General features: G+C 36.9%; 1 protein-coding gene across 4 annotated transcripts in view; it reads right to left on the bottom strand.

Moving 5' to 3' along the window:
- LOC127575420 (heparan sulfate glucosamine 3-O-sulfotransferase 5) overlaps positions 1-16,301 on the bottom strand; it is a 214,180-nt gene that overhangs the window by 72,350 nt on the left and 125,529 nt on the right. Inside the window, exon 2 of one of the 4 annotated variants that reach the window (XM_052025273.1) lies at positions 402-522. The exons of the other annotated variants lie outside the window; for them this stretch is intronic. The gene's annotated coding sequence lies outside the window, so the exon portion shown is untranslated. The remainder of the gene's footprint in view (positions 1-401; positions 523-16,301) is intronic. 4 annotated transcript variants of the gene reach the window in all.

Raw genomic sequence — 16,301 nt, 5'->3', positions numbered from 1 at the left:
TAATGAACTGCAATTGAGTGCAATGAAAAGTGCTCTTGACATACATCTGGCAGGGAAAATTGCAAGGTTAAAAGAATTTAATTGACAAGCTCAAGACGAACAACTCAAAAGAAGTTGTAGATTCAAATTGTATAAATAACCAATCTTTCTTCATTATTTATCTGGAGGCTGAGACCACGCATGCAGATGAAGGGTTAAAAAACAACGTTTTATTTCCCATTTTAAATGTACAACAATCAAGCATATATGAATTGTCAAATATTCCAAAAAGAAATAATCCAAAACAAAAATAATTAATAGACACAAGATCAGTCATAACATCACCACAGAGCCATGGTTGAAAACCGCTAGAAATAAAACAGGGAAAGAATTTTACTTGAGAAATTGTACTCATCGGTCACCTCAGAATCCAGAGAGCTGGAGTAGAAGCAAGTCCTCCTGAATCCTCAGGGAATGCTTAAGGAGATCCTTCATGTGCATTGCAAAACGTCAGTTTCATTTCTCTTCCCATCACCAACATTCCTATTAAGGTGAATGTTAGAAAGGTTGAGAGAATTTAAAAGATTTTCCTCTCTATTTTGACTACAATGACAAAAATAAATTGAAGCCAGGTTAAAGGCTGCTTTTATGCATTACTGCAGAGCTCTGTGTCTTCAGTTATCAACACAGCTTCGTTCTTTTGCAGAAATGAATTTTAGCGGTACAGAAACAGATTGCATTTTCATTGGGTACTTAAATAAGCCACAGTAGTTTGTTAATATGAACACCACACCTTATTGGGTGGAAATTAACACATTAAACGAATACTGCCGCAGAGAAAATTAAGGGATTAGATAGTTGGAGTAAAAATGCTGCACTTCACTGCTGCACTCCAAGGGGCTGAATTAAAAAAAAACGCCTATTTCTTAAGATGCTTATTTCTGCACATGCAAGTTGTACTTCTTGGTTGTGGGGAAAATTTAAGCACAATTTTTACAACATTCTTCATGACTTGAGTTGGAAGCAGGGTGCCAACATCACACACAAATAAATCCCCTCCATTACATTTATACTCTTTCCTTCCATACAAACTTGCCTCACCCTCTCCTCTTCCAGGTCAGATCCTCAAAACATATTATCACCTGCCAATTCCATGTTCACCATTCCTACATCTCTTATTTCAGTCCCTCCAGTTTGGCTTATGTCTATGCCACAATGGTGAGACAAGTGTCATTTTCTTTTCCCTTGACTGCATTGAATTCCATCTCCTTGTTCTCATTACAGTAAGGCCTTTCTTTATGTAGTCAATTCCATCATTCAGAAACAGCAATGAAATAAGTGAAATCAGTGATGTAATCATCTATTTAGGGGACGTTGGATGATTGGCCAGGACACTGGGAGAATTCTTCAACCCTTCAATAGTCCTTGTGGATCTTTTATGTCCATCTGAAAGGACAAATGGAACCTTGGTTTAATGTGCTTTATTCAAAAAATGGCATCTCAGATGATGCAGCACTCTCTGTGTATTATACTAAAGTATTGAGAGTCAGATTCAACCCATGATATTCTCAGAAACAAGAGTGCTACCTTTGAGCCAAGATTGACACTTACCAGGATATGAACTGCCAACATATCTCATTCACATAATACAGAAGGATTAAAATGTTGGATTTTGCTATGGTAACTATAGTAGGGATGCTTAGCATGTTTACCTGATATTCTTGAATCATCTATTCTAACAGGGGCAGTAATTTTAAAAACATTGACATCCCTGTTAAAACAATAGTGGGGGGTGGAATCACAGGTCAATATGAGAAGCTGCTGGGCAGGTACCTAAGACAAGATTGTGTATCCATACTCAATTTCAGTCCTTGACTCAGAAATGGAACTACGTATAGCGATTGGCACTAAAATGTTTTGCTGTGGACCCCCTCCAAGTGGTGAGGTGGATTCAGGGCACCTATTGGTAAGAGGAGTGGACAGACATGGGAGTAGGCACTCTACTTCTCTTATAGCTCTATTGGACATTGAGTGGCAGAAGTGGACAAATTGGGCCAGGAGTAGTGAGATCTAACTTTCCACCATGGTCCATGAATTGAGAAGGCCGAGCCCACACAAACTTAAGTGATTTTGTCTATTGGTGTACAGTAGAAGAATCAATCATTGATTTCCATGCAGAGAGTTTCCTGACAGTGGCTCAGGTAAGGAGTTATCCATTAAGATATGCTGGATGGTTTACTTGCCCAGTCAAGCCCACACTGTTTCCCAGTCACTCACTGGTAGTTCAAAATTGTAGCAGCAATATCAAAAGTGCATTGTGCAATGCATGACATCACAGCTGTGTGCCTCTGGACCATTCAATTTTTCATCATCTTCTACAAAAGCTAGGAAGTGATGATCATATTTAATGATCAGTTTCATATTTCAATCCAATAAAGAAACAAGTTTGACTAGACTGGATAACCAGGCTCCTCCTCGTGTTGTATAGCTTTTCTCACCAGCCTGCTTTCTGATATTTTTCCTTCAAAAACTTGAGAAGTTAGCTATTTAGCTAGTTTCAGCCTTAAGTAATTATATAGTGCAAGACAATGTTAAATTACTTAACGTTCGATTGGGAAAAGATCCTAGACTTTCATTGAGAAAAAAAACCATCTCCTTGTATCATTGGAATTAATGACAAATTCATAGGTCAGGAATATAATTAAACACAGAGGTAATCAAAAGGTTTACTAACCATAGATAATCATTCCAAAGCACGCAAGGTAATCAAAACATGCTGCAAACTCTATTACCAATAAACAAAGCTTTGGTCACTACCAACAACCTTGGTTTAGCTCTTTCATTCATGTGAAAGACCCTCAGAACCTCGCTTCTGTTGTACAGCTCTCAACATGTGCCTGTTCCAATGGAGAAAGATGTTCCATAATGCAGTACCATCAGAATATCCCATGTTTGCTTATGCTTTCTGCTTGCATTTTCTGTTGTTTTTATCTTTCTCTACTTACCTAGAGAAAGAGTTTTAGTATGGAAAACATAAGATGTATCCAATTAAGAATGTTCAATAAAGTTAATACTGATGACAAATTGGCCTTGACACTTGGATGTTCCAGTTGACTTAACAAAATTTGTTGGATAATGATTTGAATGTTGACAATGTTTATGTATAAACACCTAATATTATAACTTTTAGCATTGAAAATCAAGCAATAGCTGTAATAAAAACTGAACATGGAAAAGACTCAATGTGTCGGAGAGCTTCTATGAAAAGAGAAGCAGGGTTAACATTTTAGGTTGAAGACTGTCAGAACTGGTAAAGTGAGAAAACAAGTTAATTGTAAGTCGCAGTGAAGGTACAGAGCAAGGGATAGGACAAAGAAGCAATGAAGAAGGCCGAGAACAGACAGGTCAGTGTGGGGGTGGGGAGGATAGTTAAAATGCCAGGCTACTCGAAGCTCAGAGAGGCCAAATGCAAATTGGAAGAAGAACATCTCATATTCTGTTTGGGCAGCTTACAACCCAATGGTATGAACCATTGTATTTTCCAATTTCAGGGAACCTATGCCCTCAGTGCTCTCCTCCCACACACACTCACCTGTCCACAGATTTTTCTTCTCCCTTTGTTCATCCCTCCACCCCCCCCCCATCTAACCATCATTTGCTTCCTATTTGGTTCCTCCTGTCGCCTATCAGCATCTCTCCCATTCCCCTTCGTATTGCTACATATTGGCAATCTTTTCTCTCCTGATGCAGGGTGTTGACCCAGAACACATTTTGCCTCCACAGATACTGCTTGACCCACTGAGTTCTTCCAGCATTCTGCTGTTGTTCTAGATTCCAGCATCTGCAGTCACTTTTGATTTCATAACATTTACATTTACATTAGCACAAATGCAGCAGTCATAGATGTATACAGCATAACTATTTTTTCACAGGCTTTTATTTCAACGTTGTTAATTTGTTTCTAAAGGACATAACATGTGTAATAGAGAGCAGAATTAAAAGACTAGTAAACTGTCTAATAATTGAGACATTCAATTTTTTCAGAATCGAATCAGGTTTATTATCACTGACAAATGTTGTGAAATTTGTTGTCTTGCGACAGCAGTACAGCACAAGACATGAAGATTAATATAAGTTACAAAAATAAATAAATAGTGTAAAAGAGGAATATCGAGGTACTGTTTATGGGTTCATGAACCATTCAGAAATTATAGAGATTTACTCATTCTGCATCCCCCGTTCTCCACTCTAATTATAAAAACTGTATAAAAACTATGCATTTTTTTTTCTAATTGCACACACCATATCTAATTTTGCCATACTGCCCCCACTTTGAAATCCTAGGTCATAATTGACCAGTTTGCAACAATGAGGAATAGGGATGTTGGCCTTGCACTCCACAAAGCTAGTTACTTAAAACCCTATCAACTTCCAAACACAGCTGGAGTCTTCTAGTGACCCTGAGGCAGATGTACAAATGATCTGAAGCGTGGGGAGGAATAATACTGGAACTAAAAATCCGCATGTTGTAATCTGGCAATTGTGCAAAAGCTCAGGTGGGCTGATTATGCCTGGGGAGTGCAGCATTTCAATTATTTTAATTGCAAGCCATACCAAATTCATGTATAACTCTTGAGTAGCCAAACATTGCCTATCTGAAGGAAAGTCTAAAGGTGCAGAAATTCACCTTTCATTGTATTTGCTAAACATGTGAAGTAACATTTACCTGTAAAACTTTGCTGTTAAATGTGGATCAATTGAAGGCATCAGAAGAATACTGGATTGACTATAGTATATGAGAACAAAGCTACCTACTACAGTTCCACAATTCCCACAATGAATATGTTTTACTTCAATTGTAATTTTCCCTTGCCATGTTGTATGTGGAAAGACAAAGAAGGGAAAAAATGCACACCTTAAACATCCATAGCTGGAATCAATGTGGAAATACACATGCAGCATAAGGTATGGTGTCACTCCTAAAGGAGAAATGGCTGGTTTTCTATTCTCTACTGACACATTTAATGTCTAAAGCTAAAAAAACTCTGCTGTGTGCACAGGTAGTATCCTTTGCAGTGAAGCGTTGTTAGCCCACAGCTTTTTCAGCTATCTGGTAAAGAGGGGAAAAAAAATACACTCCTCCACTCTCCTATAATCTCTGTCATGCTTTTTTTTAACCAGTCTTGCTAGTTCTGACAGCTTCCTATTACAGTAACTATAGGGGCGGGGGCTGAGGGAGTGGGGAAATCACAATCTACAGACAACCAACATGTTGTGCTTTGCTTCAGGGGAAAATGCAATAAACTCTAGTACATTAAGGGAATCTAAGGCTTAGTATTTGTTGCCTCCCTCTATTCCAATAAAAGCATTGGTGGAATAGAATTAACCATTTACTATTAGGTGGAGAGCCAAATTAAAGCAGTTACTTTTATCCTTCCGACATTACATCGTAAACATTTCATATCCAGTCAACATGCAAACTATATTAGAATTCAGAATTTTTTTATTAAGGCTGATCGGAACCATTGAATGTGCTTGCTAGGATGGCTCAGAATTTGTTTCAAATTAAGTAAAAGGACTCATCTTCAGCATTTAGCTTCCTAATAATCCATCCCACCATCAATGTTATAGTTATTACTTGAAGTTAATTAAGAAAGTTGAAATATTGGAAAAGACAAATGGAGTAATATTTCCTGTCCTTTGAGCCATGACCAGTGTACCATAATATTGTTTCAGAAAGCAGCTCTCTGGAAACACCTCTGTCATTTCTTCTCTGTCATTTCAACAGCACTGATTACCTGCATTTTCCTAAACTCATACTGGAGGAAATATTATTGTATATAAAAGAAAGGAAATTTGATGTCTGGACATGTGTAGCATGCTGCAGAAGGGTCTTATTTCACATTCTGACAAGTGCAGTGGTGTGGTTATCAGAATTTCCCAGGGGACAATCTCACTTTAAAAAAATCAATATCAACTCTTGACACATTTTCATTTACATCAGCTTGTGGCTTTCAATCTGAGTACAAATCAATACAGGGCTTTTAACACTTCTCTACCAGCCTGTTTCCTATAAAATGGGAGGAATTTACCCTCTTGATTTTTTTTATTATATTTAGTGGATTTTTGACTTTCTGCAGATTAACACAAATCTCTGATGACAGAGATTTGAGTAAAATTGGTTCAAATTAGTTGTGATTTTTGGGGACACAATGCAATTCTCTGAAATCTGGCGGTGGAGAAGAGAGCTCAGGTTGCAATGTCTTGGATTTGGAAGTTCACAGGATGAAAAATAAGCAACATGAAGATCATGAAGTAATGTTGAATAGTATTAAGTAACTCTGCACACTGTCATATTGGTTTAAACTTAGGTTTGGTTTTGACAGGTTAATGGTGATAGTTCTGCTGAGAAAATTCTGTTGCTGTCTTGGGGATAGATTAATATTTCATAGGAAATGAGAAATCTGTAAAGTGAATTAAGATTTCTGTAACTTGTATATTCTGCAGAAGTTTATTTCACTGATTTATTGAATTTTTAAAATTGCATTACATTTAAGTTTTCTGAAGAAAACAATGAAAACTTGAACATTACAAAAGTTTAGATCTTTAAAATACAGTCCGGAGAAAGACATTGGCATCTGCTATCAGAATAAAGGATTAGGAATATGACAAGGAAATACAGAAATTCACTTTTAGGGCCTAATAATGTTTATCTATATTTTAGAGAAGACATTAGCACTGCAAACTCATGCAATTCTTACCAGAGGATGTATTTTCATGTACCAGTAACAGGCTGTGCTTGAATGGCTTTTCTGCAGGGAGGATAGAAGGAAGTACTCACTGAACCTCTTGAATAATGAATTAGATTTCATGCTCATGATATTGCCTCATTTTAAATCTTACTGTAAAAATCTATTCTTGAATCAAAAAGTAGCCTTGAGAATAGAGCAATGGAAAATTTACACTGGCCCGGCAGCCAACTTATGTTAAACTCTCCACCTGTTTAAATCTTTGCACAACATTCACAGTTATATATACAGGATGTGACTGAAAAGAAAACAGTTATTGAATTATTCTCTGGGCACTGGAAATAACACCACAGTCCCCAAAAGTAAAAAAAATCTGAACAATAACACCCTACTGTAAATAAGCAGTTACCAGGGTCTGCAACATTTTTGAGCAAACAAAACCTCAAGGATTAGTTAGGGTTTAGAATGTTGTCAACTTTTTGACAGTTATTTAAGTATGTGATGGCTTGCCAATGACAGGGGTTTCAGCAAGACTGCACTGCATACTGTTAGGGTGTTGCAGGCATTATACTGGGAGCGAACAAGATGACAGCTGAAATAACCATTGCCTAAGCCATTCCCAAAGACTGTCATTAAAGTAAACACAATAAGAATAAACATTATCAATATTTTTCTCAGTAGTGAGAAAGATTCTGGTAACTCTGATTGTTCATTAGTGATAATAGTGTACATCATCATCAAAGCAGCAGTTGTGTTTAATTACAGAATGATCACTACATTTCACATAACTTATAGTATAATGTTTTTAAATGTTTTGAAGTAATGAAGCATCCTATAAATGCAAATATTATTAAAAGTATGTGGAATCATTCAGCATTGTGAATAATCCATTGTGAATAATCCAACTTTCATGTTTGTGCTAGGTCACTATAAAAACTATATATCAATTAGTCCCTCCTTTGTCCCTACACATTTTTTTTGTTGTATAAATTTATTATTGAGTACCTGATATATGTTAAAGGAAACCCTTGCGTCTTCTCTGAACTTTTCCACCATTCAATGTATTGGGTCTCAATAATCATTAGAGGTAAGATCATTAATGAGATCATCAATGAGCCACTTCTTCTGCACTGCACACTGGGATCTATTGAGATTCTTGCCGATCTTAAATGGATTTTCATCCATGTACTTTGCGGAGATATATCCTACTCATGTGCCAATAAGCACTGCCACCATCATGAGTTGCCTGGTTCTTAACACTTTGAAAGATAGTTCAACAGCAGCTTATTAAATATTTACTTGTATACATCAATGGAAATTCGCTTAAAATAGCATCAGTTCATGGTTAATCTAAGAAGTTTAGAATAATAAACCTGAATACTCCTCTCCAGCTTTGTTCCAAATGGATGGGGAAATCAATGATCTCAGGAGTTGCTTCTTCATGTGTTCTTGTAAAATGTTAGTATGCTGTGGTTTATTCATGACCATTTGTTTAGTATGCTGCTAAAGTGGCACACTATTAAAGTGGTTTTCTCTTCAAGGAAACAAAATCTATTTCCTGAAGTAAATTCAGTTTGAGACCATTCTGAGTTTAATTACTTTTTAATGAGGAAGATTACTTCAATAAAGGCAATTGTAAATTTTTGCCTCCAGACAAGAAAGTAAAAACAACTAATCTACTTCACGTAAATGTCATATTTGGAACTTCTGGAAACTACATTAGAAACCTATATATTCTGTAATATTTTGTTGTCCTTTTCAGTTTTCTCCCTGTTTTTACAGCATCCTGGCTTCCTATTGCATGGATTGGGTTGTGTTGAGTTTATTCTGGCCTAGTACAAACTTATCAGTCTTCTATTTGTTCTTGGGGGAAAGGGATGGTTTTCCCTTTCACCACATCTACAACAGATGTGGTGAAAGCTTGTCAACAGAAATTTCTGATCTGTTGTCACTTTCAGCATAGCTCCCTTTACAAGGGATCTTCAGGTTTTTATATTATGCCTGGTTAAAAAGGTGTGTTAATTTTGTGCACAACAGAATGGGCATTGCATGTTTTGTGCACCTAAAAAACTTGCCTCTGTCATTGCAAAGAATACAAAGGAAGACAGGCAAGTTGCTAGTCTGGATACAGGTCATGGAAGTTTGAGGGGCAAGGGATGGGTGGGGCAGATGTGTGGGGATTGTAGGTTACAGAGGCTGCAGCAGATAGCAAGGGTGAGCCCAGCAAAGAAGATAGAGTACCCTAGTAGGAATGTTTTGCTGCAGCTGAACAGGGTATTGGTGAGACCATACCAGAAATAATACATACAGAGTTTAGTCTCCTTATTTAAGAAGTGATTTACTGGAGGCAGGCCACAGAAAGTTCACCAGATGGATTCCTGAAATGAAGAGTTGTCTAATGAGGAAAACTTGAACAGATTGGACCTTTAGTCTTTGGAGTTTAGAAGAATGAAAGGTGATTGTAAGATTTTGTCAAGAGAGACACTGAGAGGATGTTTTCTCCAATGAGAACATCTAAAACTAGGGGAAAAGGTTCAGAATAAGAGGGCGCTCTTTTAAGATAAGGAAGAATTTCTTCCCTTGGTGACTCATGAATCTTTGCAATTCTCCACCTCAGAGAGCTGTTGGTCAGGAGTAGGGATGGAGGGGAGAGGGGCGGGGAGAGGGTTGTAGGTGGAGAAAGGTTTGGGGGCAAAGAGGGAGTCAACATGAGCAGTAAGTAATTTTTTTTATTTAAAGAGAAGCCACCTGCAGGGTGTTTCCAATTCTAGACTTCACAACATGGACCTGTTTCCTCTAATGGGAGTATCTAGAGCGAGCGAGTCATTGTTTAAAATTAAAGGGGTGTCTATTTTACACAGAGATGAGGTGATTTTTTTTGGAGGGTTGTGGGTCTTTGGAACTCCTTTCCTTGAAGGGTAGTGGAAGTAGAGTCTTTGTGTATGTTTAAAGCAGAAGTAGATATTCATCTGATAAACAAGAGAGGGAAACATTCTCGGGGAAGGTTGGAAAGCAGAGATGAGGTTACAGTCTGATCAGCCACGATCTCATTGAACGGCAGAGCTTGCTTGAGTGGCCAAATAGCTTACTCCTGCTCCTAATTTGTATTCATAAATCTGTATATATGTTGTATGATTGGGCAGATCCTCTTTAAGTAAATATGAAGCAGACCTCAGATTTGCAATGAAAGCTTACTTCTGGAGGAGTGGCCTGCACCATCCATGCTGAGCAAAGCTGTGTCATGCAACTTAATTACTTAGACCTCAGGCTCTTTAATCAGATAGAGTCCAAACTAGTAAGTTAAATCAGGATATTGACAGGACATTTATTTCATCTAAAAAAATGTTATTAAAGAAGTAAAACAGATAAACACACAAAGAGAAAAGAAGGGTGTTCTATGTGGCTGAGCCTATTCTTGTACTGATAAAGCAATGCACCCATGTAGATTCTGCATGTCTGAGGGGATGTTGCTGATTCTGGAGTGGAGGAGACTTCAGATTGCTGTGAAACACCACCCCAAGCAGATATGATTCCAGAAAAACAGTTGTGGCAGTAAACTAGACTGCAGCCAGACAATAGGAGGCAGAATGACTGAGGTGGGAATATGATTATTGTCATCCTGAGAGCGGGCTGTTATCTTTAATGCCAGTACCTATCAATAACAACATTAGAAATCCTGATTATCTGTTAAACTGTGGTGACACTCTCAAAGACCGGTTCAACACTGGTGGCCAAAGCCACAATGGCAGCTGTCCAAGCTTCCATTGCAACACTCAAACTTCTCTCATGCTCAGTTGAAGCAGAATGAATGGCTGTTAGATTCTGTATGACGGTTCCACCTCTCAGCATTAAAACTGAGCTAGCCAGCACTTCCACGCTACAAAAGATCATTTCTAGATATTCGCTAAAACTGGGTGCAGTGTCGGAGATGGATTTCTACCTGCTCCTCAACATTACTCTCGGGCATTGGGCGTCCAGGCTAATGTCCCAAAAATTTCATTTTGCATGAGTGTTAGAGTAGCTTGCTTTCTCCTGCTGCAGTGTTTTCCCAGCTGTGGCGTGACTTCCAGCACAACTTACAACCACAAAGTATCTCTCTTTATGGGATGCAGACTGGGATTCACTTACCACTGGCTAGCTCTGATTGGTGCTAGCTACTCCGATCATTAATGGCAATATATCATTGAAAAGGGCAGCAGTTACCTGATCTATGTTGGTCAGTTGCTACCATCATAGTAATGAGAGCTAAACAGAAATTTCCCATCTAGTGTTTAGTGGCTCAAACATGTGTAAGGTAATTGCAAGTTGTAAGTCCCACACCCACTTTAGAGCACTAACCAATTTCTCTCTTACTGAATTGCAAAGTTAACAGTGACTTTAATGTGATGGAGGAGAAATTCATTCATGAACATTTGAGTTTCCACTACCAAAATTTGGTACCATTGAAGCTAGTGCTGTCAGGCGTGGAAAAGATGAGACAAGGCTGCCTTGTCCCCAATGATAAAGTAGCTTGTTGGCATGAACTGTGCTGTCTGATGATATGGAGCTCCTTGGGTGAGGTTCAAGAGGGTGTCCAGTGTGTGGAGCGGTGGGATTGTAATCCAGCATCATCAAATTCTTCAGAGGCCCAGGGTTGAAAACAGAGGCAGGACTGAAAAAAATTTAAAGTGTTTAAACGTAAAACAAGCACTATTTTAATTTGCCAATTTTAGTCTTTTTTTCCCTAATAACTTTATTCAGGGACAAAGCAGGATTAATATCAAGGTGAGAAAATGAGGACAAAGATTGAGAGCAAATGATGATTTTGGTTACGTCTTCCAAGCAGAACTGGTCAATGCATCAGTATTTTGCTAGTTAGCTGGTCTCATGCTGAGAATTGCTTTTCACTCCCTTTTCAATATTGCCACATACAATTAAAAACAGATCAGAAATCAATAGATTTTTTTTGATGTTTGTTTGTGTAGTTACTGGAGATCATGCTGCACTTAGTGATTCAGATCCATTCTGCATTGAAATGTAATTGTTCTGTTGAATACATTGATGTGCTACACAAATTATTGAGTCTTTAAGTGGTGATGTTGAATTACTGCTGTTCTTTAATTCATGAGCGAGACCTTCATGAATCATGTAAACTGTGGTCTTCCACTCTCATGATGCAAATGTATTAATAGGGTATCATGGTTAGGTTGTTCTGGCAGGTAAACAAACCACTCAGTCACTTGCCTCTTTGCAGTATATTGATGGGCTAACAACTTGCTGTAATATTTTCAATAACCCAACGGCAGATAAGGTTGCAACAGTTTAACTTGCAGTTGTATCTTTTATAGCTAGGCCACAATGTTGACATACTTCAAAAGTAATGGCACTGAATTATCACAATAGCCTTGTAGTGGGTTGCTATATAAAATAGTTATCATCATGCATTTGCCTTCAAACACTTTGCACCTTGATAGCAGAGCCTTTTATTTTCCCATCCCTGGCACAGTATTCATGATTTGTCTATTTATACTAAGTTGGGCAGTATAATGGAGTTGGCATTTCAATGTTTTCAGCTTTCTATTTTTTTGTTTTTTTGTACTGCATTTGATTCTGCTTTATCAAAAATCAAGAAAAGTCCCTGACATTGGCTTTATTAAATTAAAATAGTAGAAACTAATTCCATTTTGATTCTTGTTTGGCCGTTAGATTGTAATCCCCTGCTGGATCATGTACACTCCAAAATACTTTTTATCAGTTAAGCTGGAAGTAATAACATTGAAACAATTAACTGAAAGGCAATAAGTCATTTTGAGTGGACAATGCTCATTTAGTTTCAAACATTTCTGCATGTTCAAATTACCTTTGCAAAGTATAACAGGTGTTTTTAGATCAGGAATGAAACTGACAATACTCTCGTCAGGTTTAGTCATTTTCATTGGGAACTGGGGAATAGTGGAAGGTTGAGAAACTCTGAATACAAAAAAAAATGGCTAACTTTCCTGGAAATTGGCAATTTCTCACAAAGTAGAAACCATCAAGGTTTTAACTTGTCACATATAACTGTGTTTAGAAGTAATTTGTGTACATTGTTGAGATTTCTGTAAGTCTTGTTTGAAACTCCCAGTATGTGGAAATGCTAAGAATAGCAACTAGGTTTGATATATATCTTTAAATTAAATCAAAGGCCAAGTGCCAGGTTTGATTTTTCAGTGCTTTACGTGTAGAGAATATAATCAAAAGATAGCTCGAATCAGACAAACAACAAACTGAGGAGGAGATACTTACATTCTTCTGAGAACACTTTTCCCCTCAGGGATTAATAACATGAGTGCACATTCTCCACGAGGATTAATAAAATGACAGAGATTTAGGTAGCTGTGAACTAAAGCTCTTTCAAATTGGATCCAGTGGGAAGAGGTGATAAGTTGCCATGGTTCAGGTTGGATGTATAATTAGTGCAATTATATTCATCTTGTTCAAGGAAAAGAATCAAAAAATACGCACCATAATTTAAATAACAGAAATGCAGATTGAAGGGAAAAATAAAATATGGATCCATTATTTTCCAATTAAAAATCTCCTCAGAGATATGAATAAAGCTTGGATGATGACATAATTTATACTGCGAGAACACAAGTATTTCAGTGTATTGATAAAATGATATTATTTGAAAAATGACACATACTACATCATAATATTTCAAAATAGTATATCTATAAAATTAACCTCAAATGTAAAGCTTCTAAAGATCATTTTAGGGATACATTAATGTCATTATTTTTCTAATCAAATCCTCATTTTATCTTGCTGTGAAGAACATATGACCATGCATTTCCTCACATGTAAACCTTACAAAAATGAATATTGTGTGCACTAAGGAACATATATTATTCTTCCTATAAAAAAATTCTCAAGCTGATGAGTTTGCCTAATCTTTTGTAAACTGGTTTCATCCTGCTCTATTTTGAAATGATCTCACTATCTCTCTCATATACTGGCTGTTGCTGCAGATGCCAATATTTTTGAAGAAGATAACTCCACCCCTCTCCCTCGCAACTGCTTAAAATTGAACCAGATTGTTCACAACATTGATCTCATTTTGAACTCTGTGATTACCACAGACCGTTTACCTGTATCATTGCTAAAACCAGTTATAATCTGATCGGTAACATTCCCAACTCTGCCCTCCCTCACTTTGTCATTTGCTATAACCCTCTTTCATGCTTTTGTTGGTTTTACATGACCATTCTAACATACTCCTGGCAAACTTTCCTTGTTGTAACCTCTGAAAATATGAGGTCATTTAAAACTGCTGTCCTTGTCCTAACACACTGCTGCCATTCAGCTCCATAACCCTTCTAGGCATCTGTACTTCTTAATTTCTGGTCTCTTTATCATCCTCAAATTTACTATAAGTGGCTGTACCTTCAGCTACCAAAGTCCCAAGCTCTGGAATTCATTCTCGAAACTACACTATCTCTCTTTCTTCTAAGTGGTCCTTGACAACATTTTGGCCATTTTTGCAATCAAATCTCCTAGTGTGCCTGCGTATCAATTCTTGTTTGACAATGCTCCTCTGTTAAAGGTGCTATACATTAGAAGTTGTCGTTGAAACTTACTTAATGGAAAATAGTTTGGCCTTGTTACAAAAACCATTGGATGCAACAGAGATTATATGTCATCTGAAGTGAAGCAAATTATGGTGTAATTTCTACGTGCTTGTATCAGCAGTGAAAGAGTTCATTGGTCCTATGGGCAAGTGGTACTTTGGAGACTGGGCACATAAATTTTTGTACTGTCATCTATGGAGATTGCCTTCTACATTATGCTCACAAAAACCATAGTTGTTTCATTTACATGGCATTACATCTCCATATTTCCCTTTCTTCATCTCCGTATTTCTCGTTTTCCACATTCATAATCTATTTTTTGTCACAAAATGCCATATCCAGGCTAAAGTTTGCTAATACTGGATATAATATAGTCAGAGTGCTTCTAGTGTTAACTGACAAATTTGAAGAAATGAGTTTCATGCCTTCATTTTTGAAAAATTATTAAACAATTGGAGATCAATTCATAAGGGGAGAAAGATAGAGGGAAGTAATGACAAAGGCCAGACAGGGAATGCTCAAACACTTGGAATTTTGTGGTATTTTGCTGGAGGGAAAAAAACAAAAATCATGAAAGAAACGGTCAGAAACAGTAACAGGAGTGTGGATAAATGAACCTCGTGATAACTTAAACTGAAAGAGGGTGACACAGCAGATATGAAAAAGACTGATTGAGCTATAACCACTGAGGAGAATTAAAAAATATAAAGACAAAGCTTGGTACAATAAACATAGAGTCATAGAGCTATACAGCATGGATACAGACTCTTTGGCCCAACTCATCCATTCCGACCAACTCAATCCAATGCACTCTAAAAATATGCTGTAGTGTTGGCCCTTTGTGATGCACAATAATACGCAGAGAACAGTAAGGCTCAATAAGGTTATAATGATATAGCATATGAATAGCTGGCATATCAATAGCCCCTATTGTAACAAATCACAGAAAAGTCATTTCTGACTAATAGCCCTGGCTCCAAACCTTGAAATTCCCAAGAATATTGAATAAAACAAGTTTTCTGTTAACTAGTTAGAAATAAACTCATTTCTGATATTTTATTTAGGATGGGGAATGGGGTATGCAGGTGAAAAAAAAAAATGACCTTATTTTAAGGTGCTTGACACTAGGTGTCACCTTATTTACATTGATTCAACATCTATCAATGTTTCCACAGGCAGATTTTGGGCAGGGTTAAAACTGCTTACCGCGAGCAAGTATGAGATAAATAGGTAGAATCTTTCAAATGAGATGTTAAACTTAGGTCTCATCCACTCTGTTAGGTGGAGGTGAAAGATCCCATGACAATATATCAAAGAACAATACTTATTTCCTAATCTGAGCTTCTAAAGTGGTTGCTTGGTCATTATTTTTCATGGGAGTTTGCTGGGAATAAATTGGCTGCCGCATGTTTTACATAACAAGAATAAATAAAAGTATTGGCTGTAAATTACCTTGGAATATTCTGAGAGGAATGTGATAAATGTTGCACATAAAAATATTTCTTTCTTTATTTAATAGAAATAGAATATAAGATATAATATCTTGAAGTTGTAGATGGCTTGTAGTTTGTCAATCCTATCCATTGTTGGTTTGACAAGATGGTGTTCATGTGCATCAACCTGATGTTTCAACCATATTTTTAACATCCAAAAAATGATTAAGGAAATCATTTTACACAAACTAAAGGTGAATATGTCCTGTAAGATACTTTTGTGCCATGCCACAAAGTAAAAACTGTTAAGGAATCCAATTCTTAATTGATACATAGGCAAACTTTGCTGATAACAAAATTTTCAAATTGCAGTGTTAGATGTTGACATTCATTCATTCCAAGAATCATGATTCTTTACAACTAAGAATCATACAACTAAAAAATATACTTTTAAGATAGAAATTATTGCTTAGTTAAATAGGTAACACTGTACTTGTTATAAAAGGTAAAAATCTGAATGAAATAATTAAAATGCTGATAGTATATTGTTG

Source organism: Pristis pectinata, chromosome 10 (assembly GCF_009764475.1).
Source record: "Pristis pectinata isolate sPriPec2 chromosome 10, sPriPec2.1.pri, whole genome shotgun sequence".
NCBI classification, from domain to species: Eukaryota; Metazoa; Chordata; class Chondrichthyes; order Rhinopristiformes; family Pristidae; genus Pristis; species Pristis pectinata.
The sequence above is the reverse complement of the archived record's forward strand: the minus strand, read 5'-3'. Positions and strand labels throughout refer to the sequence as shown.